This window comes from Heptranchias perlo, unplaced genomic scaffold (assembly GCF_035084215.1).
Source record: "Heptranchias perlo isolate sHepPer1 unplaced genomic scaffold, sHepPer1.hap1 HAP1_SCAFFOLD_445, whole genome shotgun sequence".
NCBI classification, from domain to species: domain Eukaryota; kingdom Metazoa; phylum Chordata; class Chondrichthyes; order Hexanchiformes; family Hexanchidae; genus Heptranchias; species Heptranchias perlo.
In genome coordinates this window covers 94,985-111,908 of record NW_027139459.1, presented here as the reverse complement: position 1 = coordinate 111,908, position 16,924 = coordinate 94,985, and the positions used below count along the sequence as shown (strand labels likewise).

At 46.1% G+C, this 16,924-nt stretch overlaps 1 protein-coding gene, 1 long non-coding RNA gene and 1 other non-coding gene across 3 annotated transcripts in view; 1 reads left to right on the top strand and 2 right to left on the bottom strand.

The window, feature by feature from the left end:
* Positions 1-16,924, top strand: part of LOC137313243 (zinc finger protein 268-like) — a 73,985-nt gene that overhangs the window by 21,921 nt on the left and 35,140 nt on the right. The window lies entirely within an intron of this gene.
* The window catches only part of LOC137313245 (uncharacterized), a 64,854-nt gene that overhangs the window by 30,216 nt on the left and 17,714 nt on the right, over positions 1-16,924 (bottom strand). The gene's annotated exons all lie outside the window — the stretch shown is intronic.
* trnaa-ugc (transfer RNA alanine (anticodon UGC)) lies at positions 8,519-8,590 on the bottom strand. The gene has a single exon. It is a non-coding gene; the product is annotated as a tRNA-Ala (tRNA).

The window sequence follows — 16,924 nt, the reverse complement described above, 5'->3', positions numbered from 1 at the left end:
AAAATGCCATTTTGTGCGAGCAGCTTGTCTGACACGAAAATGACCTGAATTACAAAGGGGCAAGTGGGAAAGGCCGCGTTGGTCTGCTTGTTCACAGAATTTTCAGCGTTTCCTTGTGGTCCAGTGTTTAGGATTCGGAGCTTTCATCACCACGGCAACGGTTCGATTGGTGTCTGTCTCAACATCCACATATTATCCACTCTACCATAAGTGGACTGGACTCAAATTGCTGATGTTTCACTGTGAGGGTGAAGAGACATAAATGTGTGGACATTAGTTACGAATTCATCAGCTGGGTTGCACCTTTGCTTCTCCCCCCGTCTCAGTCTTTCCATCTTTACCCTTCACTGCCGGTGTTCCAGGTTCGATCATCCGTGGCCGTTCAACGAAGCCTGAGAAGTCCATCAGGGAAAAACACAGAGAGTCAGAGACAGAGACAAGGTGGGATCAAAGTATAGGAAGAAATAGTATAAATGTCAAGTTCTGCGAACGGGCAGAATTAAAGATGGAGCTTGGGAGAGATTCCTTCACGTGTCTTGCAATTTTGCAAGAGACCATTGGGCTCCGAATTAAAAGCATGAGCCGCGCTGGAGAGTCTCTCTGAGAGAGGGAATGCGGTTCGTCAACTCCAGTTCATCGTTATTTGAGCAGTAAACATAACTTTAAGAAGTATCACTGTGAACAGGATTCAAACGTACGCAGGAAATCCCCAGGGGATTTCGAGTCCAACGCCTTAACCACTCGGCCATCGCAGCTACAAACATCTGTTATGCACGGCTGTAAATCAGAATGTGTAGGTTTATCACAAGCGATCTGTGATACAATGTTCTCTCCGACAGGTGAAAGGCCCTGATCCCTGGTCTGTGCTGATTCCCTGATAGTTTACTGGGAAAAGGCCCTGATCCCTGGTCTGTGCTGATTCCCTGATAGTTTACTGGGTAAAGGCCCTGATCCCTGGTCTGTGCTGATTCTCTGATAGTTTACTGGGTGAAGGCCCTGATCCCTGGTCTGTGCTGATTCCCTGATAGTTTACTGGGTAAAGGCCCTGATCCCTGGTCTGTGCTGATTTCCTGATAGTTCACTGGGTAAAGGCCCTGATCCCTGGTCTGTGCTTATTCCCTGATAGTTTAGTGGGATTCATTCTGTGTCTGTCAGTCTCTGGTACTGTATGCGAGTGTGAGATTCATTCTTTATCTTTATGTAATTTGTATATCCGTTTACAGTATGGCGTTCAAAACTGTATCTTTAATACCTTAATGTACAAATAATTTTCCCAGTGTTTAATTGGTAGATAATGATACATTTTAAAATGGAATGCCATTGGTTATAATCAGAGAATGTGTGCACTTTTTGAACGACTATTAAATCTGTATTGATGGGAACACAATTTGAATTAATGTATCTTCCAAACTGATATGGTGATATTTTTGAATTGTATATGATGTGTGGGTCAGTCTGCATGAATGGAATATTGTATATTTCAGTCTGAATCTGTATCAGTTTTTTGGACTTGTATATAATGTGTAGCTCAGACTGCACTACTGGAGGTGACTGTGACATTCATTTTGTATCTCTCTGGTACTGTGTGTGAGTGTGGGATTCATTCTGTATCTCTCAGTCTCTGGTACTGTGTGTGAGTGTGGGATTCATTCTGTATCTGTCAGTCTCTGGTACTGTGTGTGAGTGTGGGATTCATTCTGTATCTGTCAGTCTCTGGTACTGTGTGTGAGTGTGGGATTCATTCTGTATCTGTCAGTCTCTGGTACTGTGTGTGAGTGTGGGATTCATTCTGTATCTGTCAGTTTCTGGTACTGTGTGTGAGTGTGGGATTCATTCTGTATCTCTCAGTCTCTGGTACTGTGTGTGAGTGTGGGATTCATTCTGTATCTGTCAGTTTCTGGTACTGTGTGTGAGTGTGGGATTCATTCTGTATCTCATGGTCTCTGGTACTGTGTGTGAGTGTGGGATTCATTCTGTTCCTGTCAGTCTCTGGTGCTGTATGTGAGTGAGACATTTACGCCATATCTCTCAATCTCTGCTGCTGTATGTGAGTGATATAAATTCATTATCTGTCAGTCTGTGCTACAGTGTGTAAGTGTGGGATTGATTCTGTATCTGTCAGTCTCTGGTACTGTATGCGAGTGTGAGATTCATTCTTTATCTTTATGTAATTTGTATATCCATTTACAGTATGGCGTTCAAAACTGTATCTTTAATACCTTAATGTACAAATAATTTTCCCAGTGTTTAATTGGTAGATAATGATACATTTTAAAATGGAATGCCATTGGTTATAATCAGAGAATGTGTGCACTTTTTGAACGACTATTAAATCTGTATTGATGGGGACACAATTTGAATTAATGTATCTTCCAAACTGATATGGTGATATTTTTGAATTGTATATGATGTGTGGGTCAGTCTGCATGAATGGAATATTGTATATTTCAGTCTGAATCTGTATCAGTTTTTTGGACTTGTGTATAATGTGTAGCTCAGTCTGCACTACTAGAGGCATCAGTGACATTCATTTTGTATCTCTCTGGTACTGTGTGTGTGTGTGGGATTCATTCTGTATCTGTCAGTCTCTGGTACTGTGTGTGAGTGTGGGATTCATTCTGTATCTCTCAGTCTCTGGTACTGTGTGTGAGTGTGGGATTCATTCTGTTCCTGTCAGTCTCTGGTACTGTGTGTGAGTGTGGGATTCATTCTGTATCTGTCAGTCTCTGGTACTGTGTGTGAGTGTGGGATTCATTCTGTATCTCTCAGTCCCTGGTACTGTGTGTGAGTGTGGGATTCATTCTGTATCTGTCAGTCTCTAGTACTGTGTGTGAGTGTGGGATTCATTCTGTTCCTGTCAGTCTCTGGTACTGTGTGTGAGTGTGGGATTCATTCTGTATCTCTCAGTCTCTAGTACTGTGTGTGAGTGTGGGATTCATTCTGTATCTGTCAGTCTCTAGTACTGTGTGTGAGTGTGGGATTCATTCTGTTCCTGTCAGTCTCTGGTGCTGCATGTGAGTGAGACATTCACTCCATATCTGTTAATCTCTGCTACTGTATGTGAGTGATATAAATTCAGTATCTGTCAGTCCGTGCTGCAGTGTGTGAGTGTGAGATTCATTCTGTATCTGTCAGTCTCTGGTACTGTGTGTGAGTGTGGGATTCATTCTGTATCTGCCAGTAGTGTGTGTGAGTTTGCGATTCACTCTATGTATTAAGTCTCTGATACTGTGTGAGTTTGGGATTTAATCTGTGTCTGTCAACGTCCAGTGCTGTATGTGGGTGTTGAATTCATTCTATATATTCATTATCTCCTACTGTGTTTGAGTGTGGGATTCATTCTGTATCTGTCACTCTGGTCCTCGATGTGAGTGTTGGATAGATTCTGTATATAAAGTCTCCAGTACTGTCTGTACATGTTGAATTCATTCTAAATATGCAGTTCCTCATAATGTATGTTAGTGTGGGATTCTTTCTGTATCTCTCAGTCTCTGGTACCTTACGTGAGTGTGGGTTTCATTCTGTATCTGTCATTTGTGTTATTATACATGAGTGTGGGATTCACTCTGTATCTGACAGTCTCTAGTACTGTATGTAAGTTTGGGATTCACTCTGCATCTGCGAGTGTTGGATTCATTCTGTATCTGTGTCTCTGGTACTGTATCTGAGTGTGAGATTCAATCTGTATTTGTATGTAATTATTCTCTCAGATTACATGATGGCATTCAATATTGTAACTTTTATATTTTAATGTTTTAATAGTTTTTCTCATTATTTAATTGGTAAATATGGATACACTTTAGGATTGGATGTTGTAGATTTTAATCAGATAATTTGTGTGCTTTTTGGACTACTATTAAATCTGTATCCCTGAGTACTATTGTGGATGATAATGTATCTTTCAAACTGATATGGTGAAATTTTTTAATTGGTATGTAATGTGTAGCTCAGTCTGTAGAAATGGAATTAATACTGTAACTTTCAGCCGAATATTGTATGAGATTTTTGGACTGGTATATAATGTGTATCTCAGTCTGCACTAATAGAATTGATACTCTATCTTTAACTCTCAGACGATGAGTGCATTCTGAACTGGAATCCAATTTGCTTCTCAGATTTACTGTCTTTCAGTATTTCTCAATCGATACTGTACGTGAGGTTTGGATTTGTTTGCAATTTGTAGCAAATGGTTCACTTTTCGAATGGATATTGCATGTATTAAAGTCATGTGTGAGAGAGTTCTGGGCTAGTATTCAATTGGAATCTCAGGTACATTATTGGGATTCATTCTGTCCCTTTCAATCGGATACCATGTGTGATTTCTCTCTGGTATTTAATTCGTAGCTATGTTGCCCTATTGTGAGATTGACACAGTGCCTTTCAATCTGAGAGTGTGATTTTGGACTGGGATTTTTGTATCTGCCTGTCAGCGGGACAGAGTTCGGGGCAAATGGAACAGTGTCTGCCTCACCCGCTCTGTTTGAATGTTGGATTGAAAGTGTGTCTCTGGAACTTGGGATCAGTGTGGGACTGACGACTTCTACTGTCTGAGACTGTGGAACTGATGACCTGTCTGTGTCTCTGTGCTCTGTGGGTGATAATGTACCTCCTGTGTGTGTGAGGAGCTGGCTGCACTCCTCCTTGTGCCTCGGGTGGAGGAAACATCACATTCATTCTGGATCATTCAAGGATTCGCCTGTGGAAAGAAAATGATCTCTTGTAACCCAAGAAACGGTGAGGTTGAAAATGGAAAAGTGATCAGTTTAATATCTCTAATGATCATTTAGAATATCCACAAATGAAAACCGGTGATACAAACAGTGTCAGTGTCTGACTCCACTGCAGCACTCAGCTTCTGCACACCAGGTGTGTTGGGCTGTTTTACAACAATTTAGTGACATCCAGACACAACCCAACCCCTGCACTGATCCATGAATGGGACTACCCGATGGGGCAGGGACCTTTGTGCAGGTCAGGTTTCTCATCCCCTCTCCCATGGGACTAACCGTTCAACCGAAAATAAACAGCCGCTGTTTAAATTGTGTCCTTCACACTTCTCACCTGATGCCTGCAATAGATGCTCTTTGTATAACTCCCCACATCCTTACTGTCCGGCTCTGTTTCCACTCTTCACTGTCCAATAACAATAAACAGGGTGAGACTGGAACTAAACCAGGACCATTCACTCCTGGTTTGGGGAGTGAAAGCAGCAATGGTTTTAATAGCAGGTTCTTCCCATTCTCTCTCCCTTCCCCTGGACACACCCTGTCCACACCCAGCCCGAGAATGACCTCTCCCTTCCCCCCTCTCACTCCATGTTCCGGGACCAGTTCCTGATCCACTCCGCCTCTTACAAACAGCCCCCGGACTCCCCCTGCCCTTCCCCCGGACTCAATGCCGATCTCTGAGCCCATCTGCGGACACGGTCCCGGAGCGATGAGCTGCTGTAACGAGGCTGCTCTTTGCTCCCTTCCCCCGGGGGCCGTGATCTCTCCATTCCCGCCTGTCTGAGCAAAGGAAGTGGGTCTGGGGGAAAGGTCAGAGGGAATGGGCTCCACAGGCAGTGCAGGAACAGGCACCAGAATGGGAAACAGATGGGATTCCACCAGTGCCTAACGCTGGAATCCAGACTGACTTTACAATCTCCAACTATTAAACTCGAGGTTTCCATCCCTGCTGTTTCTCTCGGGCTCTTTTGATGGGAAATAGTCTTTCAGAGATAAAGTGAGCGGCTGTGGAATGAGCCAATGGGTTCTGTTCATTCTTGGCTCCCTGACTGATAAAGTAACGTTTGACTCCGAAACTGGAGGGAGGATTCCTCAAACCAATCCTGGAGAAACGGGGGAGGAAAGTGGGAGTCAGTGTATTTGCTGGGACCGTGTAGGATTAATATCAGGCAGCAACAGTCCCAGTTTATTTCAATCGGAGTGAAACTCTCGGTCACTGAGAGTAATACAGAGCGGCCCTGAGCTGCAAGATTGCAGAGGGGACAACATGCAAGAGAGGGTTAAATGTGTGACACTGTCCCTGAGAGTGGGATTAATAATGTGTCTGTCTCTGAAATAATATCAGTGAGAGATGAGACTGCATCTTCTGTCTCTCCACCTTGGAATAGCAATTGGAATGGAATATTTTCCGATTTGTTACTCTGTGTGAACAGGACATTACAGGTCAGTTTCTCTCTCTCTCTCTTTTGAACAGATTATGAAGGTGGGATACTGTTACTGAGAGTGATACAGAGACACTGATAGGAAGTGTAATTCTGGTACTGTGCCTGTCTGTTTTTATCTCTCTCTAGCGCTGTACATGAAGGTGGAATATTGTTACTGAGTGTGAAACGGACACACTGATGGGAAGTGTGAGACTGATACTGTGTCTGTTTGTCTGTGTGTCTCTCTCTGTCTGTCTGTCTTTCTCTCTCCCCAGTGCTGTACAAGGAGGCGGGATACTGTTACTGAGCGTAATATAGACACACTGATAGAAAGGGAAAGACTGATTCTGTGTCTGTGAACAAACCTCCGGTGCTATTGGTGAGACGGTCACTGTCCCTTTTACTGTATATCAACCGGTCTGACGGGGCATTCATCATTCGCCAGTCCTGTAAGGAAAGGTGGAGAGAAACCGTCTGTAACTGTCTGACACTGGACTGTCTGTGAGTGTTGAATTTATTCAGTAACTAGTCGTGTCTGAGTGTTGAGAACGGGATGGAGAGGACACCAGTTACTATTATCTGACAGTCAGTCAGTTTAGGAAGAGAGAGAAACACAGAGAGACTGGAGGAGCCCAGAGCGGATAATTTGTATTTTCATCTTAACCAAACGGACAATACAATAATGTAAAAGGAGGAGGACAAGGTGAGGCCCAGACAGCATTGAGTCTCATTTCACTATAGACGGACACAGGACTTGTCCCAGGTGTGGGTTTTGTGTTTAAAGATCACTTCACTAAAAACACCTTGACGATCTGGGGTTACAGACGGACATGACGGGCAGGAAATGACCAGCTCGTTCATCAATCCTGCCCCACATGCCTGGAGCATCGTGACTGGACACTTCCTACACACACCACCAGCCCCACCCACCGGGAACATGGAATCTCCTGGGAGCGGTGACAAACCAGAAAAAAATCCAGGGCCAATAAGGAGGAGAAATTCTGGTGTGGAGAAATTCGGGGGTTCTGCAGGTGACACCTCTCTGTCTGAACACGGTGATTGCCTTGGCAACGGGCAGTTGCAGGGGCAGTCTGTAAACACCATGTATTGTTCTGTGATGTATAAATGCGTAGGCTTCAAGGAGCTCCTGAACATTTACCTGACGAAGGAGGAAGCCTCCGAAAGCTTGTGAATTTAAAATAAAATTGCTGGACTATAACTTGGTGTTGTAAAATTGTTTACAATTGAGAAATTCTGGGAAATTCCTCCCCGACTCCCTCAGGCTATCGAATCGAGTCCAGTGGATCACACTGACCATGCATTGGTTAACTGGAAAACCACTCACCTTCTATAAGATTCCATCTCTGCCCCAGTCAAGAACCAGTCCAGATCCCTCGAGAAGGCGGAGAGAGTCGGCACCCACCGCACCAGAGAGGGACAGCACCCACCGCACCAGAGAGAGTCAGCACCCACCGCACCAGAGAGAGTCAGCACCCACCGCACCAGAGAGAGTCAGCACCCACCGCACCAGAGAGAGTCAGCACCCACCGCACCAGAGAGAGTCGGCACCCACCGCACCAGAGAGGGACAGCACCCACCGCACTAGAGAGAGTCAGCACCCACCGCACCAGAGAGAGTCGGCACCCACCGCACCAGAGAGAGTCGGCACCCACTGCACCAGAGAGGGACAGCACCCACCGCACCAGAGAGAGTCAGCACCCACCGCACCAGAGAGAGTCAGCACCCATCGCACCAGAGAGAGTCAGCACCCACCGCACCAGAGAGAGTCAGCACCCATCGCACCAGAGAGAGTCAGCACCCACCGCACCAGAGAGGGTCAGAGTCAGCACCCACCGCACCAGAGAGAGTCAGAGTCAGCACCCACCGCACCAGAGAGAGTCAGAGTCAGCACCCACCGCACCAGAGAGGGTCAGAGTCAGCGCCCACCGCACCAGAGAGAGTCAGCGCCCACCGCACAGAGAGAGTCAGACTCAGCACCCACCGCACCAGAGAGGGTCAGCACCCACCGCACCAGCCGGGAATACATTCCAGATGCTCACTCCTCTCTGGGAAAAGAAGAAGCTCCCAACATCCAGACTATTCTTCCCTCTTTGTGGTCGGAACGCCGGTCCGCTGCTTCCCCCCAATCTGTGAAACTGGAAATAATCTATCACTGGGCAAGCTGTTCAACCATGAGATGGGAGCCATTGAAACACCGTGGGCGCTCTCCCATTGAATTATATTCTGTGCGGAGCGTTCGGTTTTTCGCGAGGTGAAGAAACTCTTGTCTCTCCTTGTGTGTAAATGTGAGGCGAATCTCAGATGATATTCTCACAGTTGAATCCAAAATTTGAAATGTAACTTGTTTGGAGATGCCGGGGATTGAACCCGGGACCTCATACATGCAAAGCATGCGCTCTTCCACTGAGCGACATCCCCACGGGGCAAAAGGTAACTGAGAAATAAACAAGCAGACACTTTAGAAGTGAAGCCGTGAGCTTTCTGCTCCGTCTCTCCAGGACATCGAGATGCCCAGCGGTCCAGCGTGTTCACAATGTTCAACCTCTGCTTCAGTTCACGGGGTTTCTGCTCCTCTTTACTTTGAACTTTCCAAAAAAAAAGTCTGCGGAAATTTAAAAAACCCAATCGCTAATGGTCAGTGACAAGACTGAAATCCAACCTCTGAATCATAAAGTGAGATGGAAGAATGACAGAGCGTCAAACAGGAACAAGAGCTGGGACTGCTCGCTCGATATTGCACCGTCACACATTCCCCTCAGTCGGCGGCTGCTTTGAGTTGAGCTGTTGAGGGGACCGAGAGATGAAGTCCCGCTCCGGGACAATTTAATGCTTGTGGAGCCTCAGAAGTTGGAACTCGCTGAGCTCAAAAAGCGTCATTCAACTTTCCGTGGGTAATTCTGGTGAAAAACTATTGAGGAAGACGCTGGGAGTTGAACCCAGGACCTCAACACATGTAAAACATGCGCTCGACCACTGAACTAAATCCCCAGATTAAAGAAACCTCTCACCAAGGAAAGAAGAACTGATTGTCCTCATTTTATGAGGCCACCCGTGGTGGGTGTGCACTCCACTCACTGCATTTTACTGGAGAAATAATCAATTTATATTATGTAACTATCCTCCGCTCACTGCATTTTACTGGAGAAATAATCAATTTATATTATGGAACTATCCTCCGCTCACTGCATTTTACTGGAGAAATAATCAATTTATATTATGGAACTATCCCCCACTCACTGCATTTTATTGGAGAAATAATCAATTTATATTATGTAACTATCCCCCACCAGGTTTCAGCTGTTGTCAGAAATAGTCCCTTCGTGGTCGCCAATTGTAGGATTTAAACCACTATTTTCAGGATTATAATCTGATCCAATCTAAGGACTGGTTCCTGACAACAACAAGATCACCACTGGTACTGGTATTACGGTTAAAGGCAAAACCGATTTATTAATCACATCACAATTAGTGCAAAAAGGTGAGACTGAACAAAGAGAAATAGTGAGTGTTCCTTGAAACCTCGGGAGTGTCCCTCCAAGTGACTACGGTGCGGTCTCTCTCTCTCTCTCTCTCTGTCCCTCCAAGTGACTACGGTGCGGTCTCTCTCTCTCTCTCTGTGCCTCCAAGTGACGACAGTGCGGTCTCTCTCTCTCTCTCTCTCTATCCCTCCAAGTGACTACGGTGCGGTCTCTCTCTCTCTCTGTCCCTCCAAGTGACTACGGTGCGGTCTCTCTCTCTCTCTCTCTGTCCCTCCAAGTGACTACGGTGCAGTCTCTCTCTCTCTCTCTCTCTATCCCTCCAAGTGACTACGGTGCGGTCTCTCTCTCTCTCTCTCTGTCCCTCCAAGTGACTACGGTGCGGTCTCTCTCTCTCTCTCTGTCCCTCCAAGTGACTACGGTGCAGTCTCTCTCTCTCTCTCTCTCTATCCCTCCAAGTGACTACGGTGCGGTCTCTCTCTCTCTCTCTCTGTCCCTCCAAGTGACTACGGTGCAGTCTCTCTCTCTCTCTCTCTCTATCCCTCCAAGTGACTACGGTGCGGTCTCTCTCTCTCTCTCTCTATCCCTCCAAGTGACTGCGGTGCGGTCTCTCTCTCTCTCTCTATCCCTCCAAGTGACTACGGTGCGGTCTCTCTCTCTCTCTCTATCCCTCCAAGTGACTGCGGTGCGGTCTCTCTCTCTCTATCCCTCCAACTGACTGCGGTGCGGTCTCTCTCTCTCTCTCTATCCCTCCAAGTGACTACGGTGCGGTCTCTCTCTCTCTCTATCCCTCCAAGTGACTGCGGTGCGGTCTCTATCTCTCTCTCTATCCCTCCAAGTGACTACGGTGCGGTCTCTCTCTCTCTCTCTCTATCCCTCCAAGTGACTACGGTGCGGTCTCTCTCTCTCTCTCTCTCTCCCTCCAAGTGACTACGGTGCGGTCTCTCTCTCTCTCTCTCTCTGTTGACTGAAAAGTTCTCTTCTTCCTTGCCAGAATCTTGTTCGCCTTCCTCAGCTTTTGAGGTCTCTTCTTATTCCCTTTTTCAGTTTATGAGCAGTTCACTCTCACATCCACATCTCTCAGCCTGACCATTATTCATGTCTCTCAACCTTCAGAAGTTACATTCCAAGCATAACTCCTGGTCCCATCCGTGCCTTGTTGTTACAGACTTAACAGAACCTTATTTAGAGTTTACATTGCCAGCCTTCACAGAACCGTTTGGATAAACAGACTTCTACTGACTGGCTTGTGGAGGCTCGAGATAGAGAGGCCTGAGCCTGCGTGACTCCTTGATTTAATGAACCTTCAGTCCCTTCATCTACATGTCTTTTAGACATTATGCTATTACAGCACATTCCTCCCTTAGGTCTGTTCATTCCCACTTTACTGTTGTCAGCATCCTTTTAGTTTTAACTGCAAACTTGACTATAATAACCATCATGCATCCTTCTCGGCCCACCAGCACTTTCTTATTGAACACACGTTACATGGTTCATTCTATATTAATACACAGTGCAGTTTACATTTACAGATACATAGATTCACAGTACATTTTGTTCCACTTCTAATATTGATTATAATTATACTAAATTCTATCTGTTGATGGGTTAATCCTTACACGTTGTTCTTCCTGACTCTAAACACCAGAGTTCAGTCCTGGATGTGATTAACTGCAGAATCCAACCCCTGCAGTCACTTGTGAACTCGCTGGTGTCTCAGCACATGTGATGACTGAGTGAATCCCTTCCCACACACGGAGCAGGTGAACAGTCTCTCCACAATGTGCGTGAGTTGATGTGTCAGCAGTTCATTTCTGCTTTTAAAGCTCTTCTCAAAGTTACTGCATTAAAAGGTCACTCAATAGTGTGAACAAGTTGATGTCTCAGAAGGTGGGATGAATTCGTGAATCCCTTCCCACACACGGAGCAGGTGAACAGTCTCTCCCCAGTGTCAGTGTGTTGGTGTTTCAGATCATTTGTTTTAAAGCCCTTCTCACAGTCAGAACATTTCAGAGGTCTCTTATCAGAGTGAACTCGCTGGTGTCTCAGCAGGTGTGATGACCGAGTAAATCTCTTCTCACACAGGGAGCAGGTGAACGGCCTCTCCCTGACGTGAGTGTGTCGATGTCTTCACAATTTGTATCTGCATTTAGAGCTCTTCGTGCAGTCAGAACATTCAAAAGGTCTCTCCCCAGTGTGAACAAGTTGGTGTGTCAGCAGTTTGGATGAAATAGTGAATCCCTTCCCTCACACGGAGCAGGTGAGCGGCCTCTCCCCAGTGTGAGTGCGTTGGTGTGTCAGCAGATTCCTTTTGCTTTTAAACCTCTTCTCACAGTCAGAACATTTAAAAGGTCTCTCATCGGAGTGAACTCGCTGGTGTGTTAGCAGGGTGGAAGAATGAGTGAATTTCTTCCCACACACGGAGCAGGAGAACGGCCTCTCCCCAGTGTGAACTCGCTGGTGTATCAGCAGGTGGGATGAACGAGTAAATCTCTTTTTACACACAGAGCAGATGAACGGTCTCTCCCCAGTGTGAGTGCGTTGGTGTTGCAGCAGTTCAATTTTGCTTTTAAAGCTCCTCTCACAGTCAGAACATTTCAAAGGTCTCCCATCAGTGTGAACAAGTTGATGTTTCAGCAGGGAGGATGAATGAGTGAATCTCTTCCCACACACGGAGCAGGTGAACGGCCTCTCCCCAGTGTGAACTCGCTGGTGTGCCAGCAGGTCGGATGACAGTGTGAATCTCTTCCCGCACACGGAGCAGGTGAACGGCCTCTCCCCGGTGTCACTGCGTTGATGTCTCAGCAGTTCATTTCTGCCTTTAAAGCTCTTCCCACAGTCAGAGCATTTAAAAGGTCTCTCATCGGAGTGAACTCGCTGGTGTGACAGCAGGTGTGATGACCAAGTGAATCTCTTCCCACACACGGAGCAGGAGAACGGCCTCTCCCCAGTGTGATTGCATCGATGAGTTTCCAGCCTGGACGGGTAATTGAATCCCTTCCCACACACGGAGCAGGTGAATGGCCTCTCCCCAGTGTGATTGCATCGATGAGTTTCCAGCCTGGACGGGTAATTGAATCCCTTCCCACAGTCCCCACATTTCCACGGTTTCTCCATGGTCCGGGTGTCCTTGTGTCTCTCCAGGTTGGACGATCAGTTGAAGCCTCGTCCACACACAGAACACGTGTACGGTTTCTCCCCGCTGTGAATGGTGTGATGTTTTTTCTGGCTGTGTAACTGGGGAAAGCTCTTTCCACAGTCAGTGCACTGGAACACTCTCACTCGGGTGTGTGTGTCTCGGTGCTTTTCCACTCACACTGATGTTTGAAATCTTCTCCCACAGATAGAACAGACAAACATTTCTCCTTCCACATTCAAAGGCCGATGATATTCAGGTCCTGATGAATCGAGTGACTCTGTCAGATCTTGACGTGCTGTTTGGTTTGAGTTTCCCTCTGCAAATCCTCCCCTTCTAATACTCTATAAAGGAGTTTATAAAAGTCATCACTGTAAGTACAGGATAGAAATTCAGAACAGACAATTCTAGCTTCTACGGAACATTCTTTCCACTCTTGTGCCTCAAAGCTGCAAATCCCCGTCCCACACACTCTCCCTCTTCCCTGTGCTGAAATCCAAACTCATCACATCATCTTTCAGTGGCCCTGAACCATGAGTGAAATGGTGAGAGAGTGAGTGCGAGTGAGTGAGTGCGAGAGTGAATGCGAGAGTGAGAGAGTGAATGAGAGTGTGAGTGAATGTGAGAAAGTGAGTGAGAATGAGAGTGAATGTGAGTGTGAGAGTGAATGTGAGTGTGAGAGAGTGAGTGTGAGAGAGTAAATGTGAGTACAGCAGTGGGCTCGGTGTGGAGAATGAAGTGGGGCAGGTGGACCATGTTTCAGTGGGGCAGCAGTGATCATAATCTCATTAGGTTTAGAACAGTTATGGAAAAGGACAGGGGACAGTCAAATGTGAAAATTCTGAACTGGAGGAGGGCTAATTCCAGTGAGTTAAAAAGGGATCTTGTCCAGGTGAATTGGAATCAAAAATTGGCAGGCAGAACAGTAATTGAACAGTGGGAGGCCTTCAAGGAGGAGTGGGTTTGGGTACAGAGTGGACAGATTCCAATGAGAAGGAAAGGAACAGCATCCAAAGCTCGAGCTCCCTGGATGAATAAAGATATAGAGATCACCATTTCTCCTTCATTTACAGACGCTCCCTGACCGATCTCCATTTCTCCTTCATTTACAGACGCTCCCTGACCGATCACCATTTCTCCATCATTTACAGACTCTCCCTGACCGATCACCATTTCCCCTTCATTTACAGACGCTCCCTGACCGATCTCCATTTCTCCTTCATTTACAGACGCTCCCTGACCGATCTCCATTTCTCCTTCATTTACAGACGCTCCCTGACCGATCACCATTTCCCCTTCATTTACAGACGCTCCCTGACCGATCCCCATTTCCCCTTCATTTCCCGGCGGGTAGTGAGGGGGGGATAATGTTCACTGTTTTATATTCGGGTCTGGGGCCGCACTCGGGGTTTGTAAAGCCTGAGCCTGGGCCTGAGCCCGGACCCGGGCCCCGGGGTTTATTGAGCCTCTTGCTCCGATCCTCTGACCTGCACCGAACGCGCTCCTCCCGCAGCCTCGACTGGCCGCGCATGCTCAGGACACACTGACCGGAAATGAGTCACTACTGCGCCTGCGCGCTGTGCTCCACTGATTCAGATAGGGCACAATCTGAACCGCGCTGCATGCTGGGTGATGCAGCCGCCATTGATGATCTTAATATCAGGCCGAAAAGCAAAGATATTGGAAACAGGGAGAGCGCGTTTGGACCAAGGATAATAAAATAAACTGAAACCCCAGCTCTTCGTGCCATTTAAACCGGCACAAACACACAGCGCAGACGCTCCCCCATTTTGGTGAAATCCAGAAAATATTTTTTACGGTAACTTTTATTAATTTCGTTTTATTAAATGTTGCAACTGACGGGTTCAATTCATGTTTATTTTCGAACTGCACCTCAGGATGTCAGTTTCACCTCTAATCCCGTCCTGATGACTAAGGAGAGTTCCGGACCAATAGGAGGAGCGGAAATTGACTGGAAGTGTGGGCGGGTGAGGGGGGAGTTGGTCCTCCAACGAATCGGAGTGTGTGAGTGCGGCACAGAATGGGCGGGTCTAAGCCCAGATGTCCCTCATTGTCTGAAACATAATTTTTAAAACGTAATTTATCTTTAACTCCAGGAGACAACGCAACCTTTCTGTTGCGTCTTGAAACAGATCAAACCAGATGAGGTGGAGCAAACATTTCAACATTTGTTAGAAAAACACATCAATTAAGAACAGCCAACATGGATCATTTGAGATAACTCAAGTCTACTGATAAAGGAAATGTAGTGGATGTTGTGTACATTGATTGTGAAAGGGTTTTTGGTAAGATGCCGGACAGGAGGCTTGTTGATAAAATTAATACTTACCATATTAAAAGGAATGAGGCATTGTGTACAGGAAGTTGTTGAAAGGGCAGAAAACAGAAAGCAGTGGTTAATAGATTTTCTTCAGACTGGGGGGATGTAAACATTGGTGTGCCCCAGGGTCAGTGTTGGGACCATTACTAACCACAATATAGAGAATGATCTGAGCTTGGGTTTGTGGGACACAAGATGAAAATTTCTAGATGACTCCAAAATTGGCAGCGTGGGGAACTGTGAAGAGGAGTCAGTGACTTCACTGTGACGTCCACGGGTTAGTAAATGGACCAGGTGAAATTTAATGCAGAGAAATGTGACGTTTTGCATTTTGAGAGGAAGAAAAATGAGATGAAATGTAAACTAAATGGTCAAAGTTTAAAAGTAGAGCAGCAGAGAGACTTAGGGATGGAAGGTTCTAAATAATGCATTGTCTTATTAATTAAGAAGTCTGAGAGTCAGCAACTTTAATACCTCATTAAGAAATATATGAGCAAATTCTCTTTCCTCTACCATACCAGACTAAACATGCAAATCCCCCGTGTAGACGAGATCAGCCCTCTGGATGGAACCACGGACTCCCTGAGCTTGATCTCCGGTGTCTCCAGTCCCAACTGCCCCTCACATCAGTAGCCCCTCACTTTTATACCCTGTTGTGATCCATCTCTGTCACTGAAGCTGGAAGTTCCCTAATCTGTGGTTTACAAGGACACATTGCTTGGTTCCCAGCAGTTACTTTTCTTCAGTCGTGTTCTCATGACCCCTAAACTACCCTGCTTAGTGTTAATTAGAATCATAGAATCATAGAAAATTTACAGCACAGAAGGAGGCCATTCAGTCCATTGTGTCCGCGCCAGCCGAAAATGAGCAACCCAGCCTAATCCCACTTTCCAGCACTTGGTCCATAGCCTTGTCGGTCACAGCACTTCAGGTGCATATCCGGGTACCTTTTAAATGAGTTGAGGGTTTCTGCCTCTTCCACCCTTTCAGGCAGTGAGTTCCAGACACCTACCAGCCTCTGGGTGAAAAATGTTTTCCTCAGCTCCTCAATAATCCTTCTACCAATCTCTTTAAATCTATGCACTGCTCCTTGTTTATTGACCTCTCTGCTCGGGGAAATCGGTCCTTCCTATCCAGCCTATCTCGGCCACACATAAATTTGTACACCTCAATTAAATCAATCCTCAGCCTCCTCTGTTTCAAAGAGAACAATCCGAGCCTATCAATCTTTCTTCATAGCTAAAATTATCCAGTCCTGGCAACATCCTCGTAAATCTCCCCTGTACCCTCTCTAGTGCAATTACACCCTTCCTGTAATGTGGTGACCAGAACTGTACGCAGTACTCAAGTTGTGGGCCTAACCATTGTTTTATACAGTTCCAGCATAACCTCCCTGCTCTTATATTCTATGCCGTGGCTAATGAAGGAAAGAATTCCATTTGCCTTGTTAACCACCTTATCTACCTGTCCTGCTACCTTCAGGGATCTGTGGACATGTATTCCAAGGTCCCTCACTTCTTCTACACCTTTCAGTATCCTCCCATTTATTGTGTGCTCCCTTGCCTTATTTGCCAGCCCCAAATGCATTACCTCACACTTCTCCGGATTAAATTCCATTTACCATTTTTCTGCCCACCTGACCAGTCCATTGATATCTTCCTGCACTCTACAGCTTTCCTCCTCACTATCAACCATGCGGCCAATTTTGTATCATCTGCAAACTTCTTGATCAAGCCCCCTACATTTAAGTCCAAATCATTAACATCACAAAAAGCAAGGGACCGAGTACTGAGCTCTGC